The sequence below is a fragment of the Spinacia oleracea genome, chromosome 5 (assembly GCF_020520425.1).
Source record: "Spinacia oleracea cultivar Varoflay chromosome 5, BTI_SOV_V1, whole genome shotgun sequence".
Taxonomy (NCBI): Eukaryota; Viridiplantae; Streptophyta; class Magnoliopsida; order Caryophyllales; family Amaranthaceae; genus Spinacia; species Spinacia oleracea.
The window spans coordinates 93127805-93134526 of record NC_079491.1 but is presented as its reverse complement, the minus strand read 5'-3'; the positions used below and the strand labels follow the sequence as shown (position 1 = coordinate 93134526).

Genomic DNA, 6722 nt, shown 5'->3' with positions numbered 1-6722 from the left:
CTGCCGAAAAACTGCGTACATATAATTAAATAAACGCAATTTGCAATTAATTACGAAAACTAATCACCCCCTTAATTCCTTGCAAATTTGTAAAATTTTACCATGTTCATGCAATTTAGATTATGAAAATAATAAGAGGCTCTGATACCACTGTTAGGTTATGATACATATGACAAAACATAAATCATGCGGAAAACCTTAATGCCAGGAAACATATTATTTACACATAATCATTTAGCATAATTCAGATGCATACACTTTGTAACGTGCCCTCCCTAGCTACGCCCGAACCGAACAAGAACAAGTCTTTAGGGCTCCAAGTGTCGTCCCTCCGTAGATAGTCCACAGCACGTCCGGATCCGCCTTAAGCTTGACTAACTAGAATCGCCCTTAAGGTTCTAAGAATTTTCGGCTAATAGGCTACAAGTCTTTGGCTGATTTTGTTCCAAAATCTTACCTTTCAATACTTCAATTCTCGATGTAAATATGTGACCCTAGGCACCTATTTATAGAGTTTATGGAAAGGAATTATAATCTTTTAAGAATACAAATCTATTTAATTATAATCCTACTAGGACTCTAATTAAACAAACTTTATCTATTAGGATTAGATTTAATCATATTACGAATCCCGGTAGCCTTACGATTCTGAGTAACACACACAAGTGGCACAATGCACCGCACGCAGGCCTTACGGCCCACGCACAGCGCACGGCCCAACTCGCCGCTGCCTTTGATGCGCGCGCGCCCAAGCCTTGGCTGGGCCTGGCCTTTGCGCTGAGCCTGGTCTTGGCTTTTGCGTGTGTTTGCGCTTTGGCTTGCTGGGCGATGGCCTGGCTTCGTGCTAGGCCTTCGTTTGGCAGGCCTCGTCCGATGCTAATTCGTACGATACGCTTCCGATTAAATTCTCGATTCCGGAATTCATTTCCGATACGAACAATATTTAATATTTCCGATTCCGGAATTACTTTCCGTTTCGAACAAATATTTAATATTTCCGTTTCCGGAATTATTTTCCGATTTCGATAATATTTCCGATTCTGACAATATTTCCGTTTCCGACAATATTTCCGATTCCGGCAATATTTCCATTTCCAATAATATTTTCCGATACGTACCATGTTTCCATTCCCGGCAACATCTATGACTTGGATAATATTTATATTTCCAATACGATCCATATTTCCGTTTCCGGCAATATCATCGTTTCCGGAGTATTCATTTCTTGCCTTTGACGATCTCAGCTCCCACTGAAACCAAGATCCTTCGATTCCGAATATTCATAGATGGAGTATTTAATGCCATTAAATACTTGATCCGTTTACGTACTTTTTGTGTGACCCTACGGGTTTAGTCAAGAGTAAGTTGTGGTTTAATATCATTAATTCCACTTGAACTGAAGCGGCCTCTAGCTAGGCATTCAGCTCACTTGATCTCACCGAATTATTAACTTGTTAATTAATACTGAACCGCATTTATTAGACTTAACATTATATGCATACTTGGACCAAGGGCATCATTTCCTTCAGTATTCAAGCCCCAACAACGGGTGCCAACAACGTTGATATCAAGCCTGCCTTGATCAATTTGGTGCAAAGCCACCCCTTTTGTGGGAAGAGTAATGAATCACCTCACGAACATCTCAAACAGTTCGAGCACTATTGTGACACAATCAAGCACAATGGTGTCACATCGGATTACGTGAGGTTGACATTGTTTCGCTTCTCTCTACTTGGGCGAGCAAGTGATTGGCTTGACAAGGAGGTCAAGCCCAACTCACTTCGCACTTGGACCGAAGTGACAAGTGCATTCTTAAACAAGTTCTATTCGCATGGGAAGACGGCGGAGTGTCGCCATTAGATTCAATCCTTTGAGCAAAAGCGAGATGAGTCACTCTTCGAAGATTGGGATTGTTTTAAGGAGTACCAAAGGGAATTCCCTCACCATGGGATTCCTAAATGGTTGTTGCTCCAAACATTCTACTTGGGGTTGAGTCCAAGTTCGAAGACAAGTCTTGATGCGGGCGCGGGAGGCCCCATCATGAATAAAACTGAGGATCAAATAGAGGAAATCATTGAGGATGTAGTTCAAAACTACCAATCTTGGCATGTAGGCACAAGGAATTATGATGGGAAACGTAGGAGTGAAGATGGTAAGGGTTCGGTGTACTCCATAGAGCAAGCACGGATGATAGAGAAGCTTACCTCACGCTTGGTGAAGCTCGAAAACACACCAAGACAATCGCCATCACCGTCTACAATCCCTCCTCCCTCGGCCACTCTTCTCTCTAAGGGGAAGGGCAAGGTTAGTTCTTATGGCTCAATGCCTCCGGGCACCTTCTTTTGCGAAAAATGCCAAGACTATAGTCATTCCCCCGATGCATGCCCCTTGGTTCATAACTTGTCATTTGTGGATTATGGCCCTTCGTATGAAGGCGAGTTTGATGTAGAGTATGCTAATGCCATAAATGAGAGGTCTAGGAATGATAACCCTAACAATCCTAATTTTGCTAGGCAACCTAGAGGGCCCTCCATGTATGGTCCCCACCAAGGCTATGGCCAAGGAAGCGGGTATGATAGCCAAAATCTAGGTGGCTATAGAGCACAAGGCTATCAAAGCCAAGCGCCCTATGGTCAATCTCAAGGTTTTGGCAATCAAGGCCAATACAACCAAGGGAGTTATAATGCCAACCATCAAGGTGGAGGGGGTTATAACTACTCTTATGGGCAATTTAGGGGTGCATCAAGTGGGGGCTATCTGAAGGAAATAATGCCCTTGGTCCAAGTATGCATATAATGTTAAGTCTAATAAATGCGGTTCAGTATTAATTAACAAGTTAATAATTCAGTGAGATCAAGTGAGCTGAATGCCGAGCTAGAGGCCGCTTCAGTTCAAGTGGAATTAATAATATTAATCCACAGCTTATTCTTGACTGAACCCGTAGGGTCACACAAATAGTACGTAAACGGATCAAGTATTTAATAGCATTAAATACTCCATCTATGGATATTCGGAATCGACGGATCTTGGTTTCAGTGGGAGCTGAGATCGTCACAGGCAAGAAATGAATACTCTGGAAACGATGATATTGCCGGAAACGGAAATATGGATCGTATCGGAAATATAAATATTATCCAAGTCGTAGATGTTGCCGGAAACGGAAACATGGTACGTATCGGAAAATATTATCGGAAATGGAAATATTGCCGGAATCGGAAATATTGCCGGAAACGGAAATATTGTCAGAATCGGAAATATTATCGGAATCGGAAAATAATTCCGGAAACGGAAATATTAAATATTTGTTCGAAACGGAAATTGATTCCGGAATCGGAAATATTAAATATTGTTCGTATCGGAAATGAATTCCGGAACCGGGAATTTAATCGGAAGCGTATCGTACGAATAAACATCGGACGAGCTTGCTAGACGCAAGGCCTAGCACGAAGCTAGGCCCAACGCCTAGCAAAGCCCGCGCGCGACCAAAGCAAGCAAAGCCCAAACGCGAGAGCAAGGCCAGCAGGCGCGCGCCCCTCGTGGGCTGCGAGCACTTGATGGGCCTGGGCTGCTGCGCCTGCGTGTGTGTTTGTGCTTGCGTACGAAACCTTGATCGGTTAGGATTCGTATAAGATTGATTTCCTAAGTCTACTAGATAAATTAAGTAATTGAATTTTACATTAATTCAGATTCACTAAATCGTTTCCTAGTAGGATTATAATCCGATACCCATGCCCTATAAATAGGTGATCAATGCTCACAATTTAGATCGAGTATTCAAGTATTCAAAATGATTTTTGAGAGGAAAAATTCAGTCATACAATTGCCCCTATGTGCCGAAAATTCTAAGTACCATAAGGGCGATCCTAGTTGGTCAAGCTTAAGGCAGATCCGGACGTGCTGTGGACTATCTACGGAGGGACGACACTTGGAGTCCTAAAGACTTGTTCTTGTTCGGTTCGGGTGCAGCTAGGGAAGGCACGCAACAAAGTGTATGCATCTAAACTATGCTAAATGATTATGTGTAAATAATATGCTTTCCTGGCTTTATGGTTTTTCCGCATGATTTATGAATTGTCATATGTATCATAACCTAACAGTGGTATCACGAGCCTCTTATTATTTTCATAATCTAAATTGCATGAACATGGTTAAATATTACAAATTTGCAAGAATTAAAAGGGGTGATTAATTTTCGTAATTGTTAATTACTTGCAAATTGCGTTTATTTAATTATACGTACGCAGTTTTTCGGCAGTTTCTTCGTTACTCATCCAAATCGAGTGATTTTTGTGTCAATTCCGCATGTAAAAGGCATTCTAAAATTCTAATAAATAGTTTTTTTCGGCCGAACCCAGAATTCTCAAATTCGAAGCATAACTATGACTTTTCAAAGGTTTTAGTTTTTCGAAGGCAAAATTTCGTAAATTTAAGATGTTAAATTAAATATTTGCGATTCTTGTTGATAAATCTTGAATTTTTGATTGACCTACTGTATATGTTTAACAAGTTTGAATGCCTAGCCTTGTTAATTATGCAATCTAATTTGTAATTATGATTAATTTGTTGAAAATTGGAATAATTTAAAATTAATTTGATTTTCATAATTAGTTATAATTTAATTAGATACCTATGATTAAAAACCACCATAAAAATTGTAAATTTATGTTAAATTTTAAATTTTTATGACCTAGACTTAAATCCATGTTAATCGGAAATCAATTGAATAATAAATTTTCGATTTTTCACCCTAAAATTATGAAATTAATATTATTTATTAATTTGTCATTAATTTTGAATATAAATTTTAAATTTTTATGCGATTCGCTCATATAACTTGCACGCACAAAGCAATGGACGCTACGTGTTACCCTTAAGGGGTGTTGTATAGTGCGGGCATGTGACGACGAGCAAGGGAGCTCGTCGCCCATGCGGTACGAATGCAATGAGCAAGGCCATGGTGCATGAGCACAAGGCAGCAGCCCTGCCTTGTGTCGTGGGCTGTGTGCGATGGGCGAATGGGCGAGGGCGAGAGCAAGGCACGAGCAGTCGCGTGTGGGCAGCAAGCGAGCTGCGCCACAGCGCGCACTGCCTCGCGCAAGCGTGCGGAGCCTCGCGCGCAGCGAGCGCAAGCTCGCGTGCCACGAGTGCTACGCCCCAGCATCGATCCCTCGCGCGCAGCGAGCGCTATTGTGCGTGCGACAAGCGCTGCGCCGAGCGATGGCGTGCAGCGTGCTTGTTGCGACGTGCGACGAGCGCTGCGCCCAGCGATGGCAAGCAGCTTGCTTGTTGCGACGTGCGACGAGCGCTGCGCCCAGCGATGGGCTACGGCAGCATGCTCGTGCGTCGAGCGCTGGCGCGCGCAGCGAGCACCAGCTCGCGTGATGCCTTGCGATGGTGAGCAGCAGCGATGCGACGCAGCGCATGGGCTGCGCGCACATGGCCAGCGATGGCTGTGTGCGTGTGGCCCATGGGCGTGCGATGCATGGGATTGTTGCGTTGCGATTAAATCGTTTTGAAATTTTAATTTGAAATTTTCAGTTTACGTAATTTTAATTAATTTTAAAATTGATAATTTAAATTATTTTCTTGGATTTTAATTTTGAATATTGTAATTATAATAAATTTTATTTATTCTAATTATTTTACTAAAATTAAAGTCATGAATTAATTTAAATACGACTGAAATTAAATTAAACTTTTGGATTCAATTATAAATTTATATGAGCTTTAAATTTTAATTAAATTTGTATGTTTCCGGTTAGACTAGAAATACATTTTTATGTTTAAAATTAGTAAAGCATATGAATTTATTGGTTTAAGTGGGAGCCCCTTTTAGTCATAAACTCTTGATTAGGTCTACAAATCCTTAAGGTTAAAAAAACTTGATTAGAATTAATAAGGACTGAATAATTTGTAGATTATTGGTGCCCTTGATTAATTGCTGCAAATGTTTATGTGATGCATAATGTGTTTTACTAACCAGCTATGTGGGCCATTCATGATAATGAATGGGTGATTGGTATATATTGTATATGTACTGTTTTGCAGGTTATGAAGTGACTAGTATGGCCCAAATAGGATAGAAAATATGGTCTGCGTACCATTAATTTGAATGTAATTGGTCTAAAGTACCAAAGTTGTTTTTCAATTCAAATATGGTCTGCGTACCATCAAATAGTTGTAATTAGTTTTAATTATAGCTTATTCTATTTGAAGAAAATGGTGCCTCCCACGGAGATTTTCAAGACGGACTTTGAAGTTAAAGCTTCAAGATGAAGTCGGGCCATACTAGATCACATTTATCTTATCCATGTTTTAAGTTATTTATTGCTTTTAAATATGTCTTAAAATGCATGAGATCAAAGGCTTGATTATGTTGCATGATTAAGGATTTTAGTTCACTTAAAATCTAACCAACATAGTAAGAGCCTTAAGTTCCAAACTTAAAAATTGAGTTAAAAGGTGCCATGCCAAAATATACACTTGCTTGGATATCCTTTACATCAATCTAGTAATAGTTTTCGCTCAGCGAGGTGTTACTTATTGGTCCTAAAGGGGCAAGGTACACAAATAATTGTGAGTACATGTTAGTTTTGGTGAAACTCAACGATATAAGTAAGGAGTCCTTTTATGTCGTGGCAAAATCGATAGGTTTACCTAATAAGTTCTTAGACGTACCTATCAACCAAGAATAGTTTCTAGACTATTAGCAAAAGGCTTTT

At 40.3% G+C, this 6722-nt stretch overlaps 1 non-coding gene across 1 annotated transcript; it reads right to left on the bottom strand.

The window, feature by feature from the left end:
• Positions 1-1846: 1846 nt before the first annotated feature.
• On the bottom strand, positions 1847-1952 carry LOC130462281 (small nucleolar RNA R71). Its single transcript, XR_008922378.1, has one exon. It is a non-coding gene; the product is annotated as a small nucleolar RNA R71 (small nucleolar RNA).
• Between the last annotated feature and the right edge of the window lie 4770 nt (positions 1953-6722).